The sequence below is a fragment of the Scardinius erythrophthalmus genome (genome assembly GCF_964197995.2).
Source record: "Scardinius erythrophthalmus genome assembly, chromosome: 5".
Classification (NCBI taxonomy): Eukaryota; Metazoa; Chordata; class Actinopteri; order Cypriniformes; family Leuciscidae; genus Scardinius; species Scardinius erythrophthalmus.
The window spans coordinates 38,306,496-38,307,857 of NC_138225.1; positions in this window are offsets into that span (position 1 = coordinate 38,306,496).

Sequence of the window (1,362 nt, forward strand, 5' to 3'; positions counted from 1 at the left end):
TGAATGGGCAGCTAAGAAGTGGGGGTTGGTTGGTGGGACAGATGGATTAGGATTGTGTAGGCCTAGGCTGTTTGGGAACAAAGGATCTGCTGTATGTGCACTCAGCACGGTGTGATCACTTGTAGCAACGACAATTCATAAAGCTTTTATGACTTTTTGCCCTTTTCTCATGTAGTTAGCCTAGCCTACACAAGGAGGCTAGACAACCTAAACATATATCCACAAGTTTAAAGAAAAACTCATTAATCAATTTCAACGAGAAATATTCAGTCAGAAAGACATAGTCCTTGTTGTGTATTAAAATTTTTATTTTTTTTTAAAATAACTGAACGACTCTTGATCAAAGACTGTCATTTTAAACGTATATTATTTAGAAACAGAATTGTCTTGGGGTTATTAACGGTGAAGAACCTAGATGGCGCTGTTGTGCGGATATAGTGTTAGTGGAGTCCCTCAATGTAGCTGCGTGCTCTCCAGTGTTGGGAAGTTTGACTCATTTCCGCGAATCAGTTCGTAACTTCGAACAGTTCATTTAAAAAAAGGTTCAGTGAGTCTTTACGTCATCATGTGGTCCCCAACATATCCAGTAAAGCCACATGTAGGCTAATTTTGATGTTTGAGTCATTAACCTTTATTGAAACAATAGCATTTAAACAATACTAGCTACTATTAATTTGTTTCTCTCCACTGCAAAAAAAAAAAAGAAAAAAAAAAAAAGAAAAAAAAAAGAAAGCTATTCATTAAACCAACTCTTGTTTCTTGAAATACCCGCATCTTTTAGTAGGCCTAGTAGCATTTCTGTTATTCGGCCCATTAGTCAAATCTTTCGTTCATTCTAAATGCTCTCAATATCAGCTCACGATGCTTCAATGATTTAGTGAGCTGTTGGTTAATGACCCTTGACAAAGCAGATTTTTTTCTTCTTCATTAATGTAATGTTGATTCTTTTTATCCATTTATCCATAAATATAAGTGTTTGAAGACAAAACCTTATTTTTCTATATTTTAAAAATATTTTGTTACTATTTTCAATAATTTAATTTTAAGAAGGTAAACAGGCCTGCGAATTGCTGAGCTGATAAGAGACTTAAATCTATTCGTTTTTGTTCACTTGTACATGTTTTCCATTTCATGGTTGTATTGATTTGCCTTGATTTTTTATTCATTTATTAGCAGCACGTATGAGTAGCATAATTTATTTATCGTGGTCAGTAATAAAGAACCGCTCGGACCGCTCAGTCCGGTGCGTGAACAGATCATTTTTGTGAACCGGTTCAAATGATTCATGGAAAAGATTCGATTCAAAAGAACGATTACGTTCACGACTCGGCCATTTCTATTCTCCAACTCTAAACCCGCCGC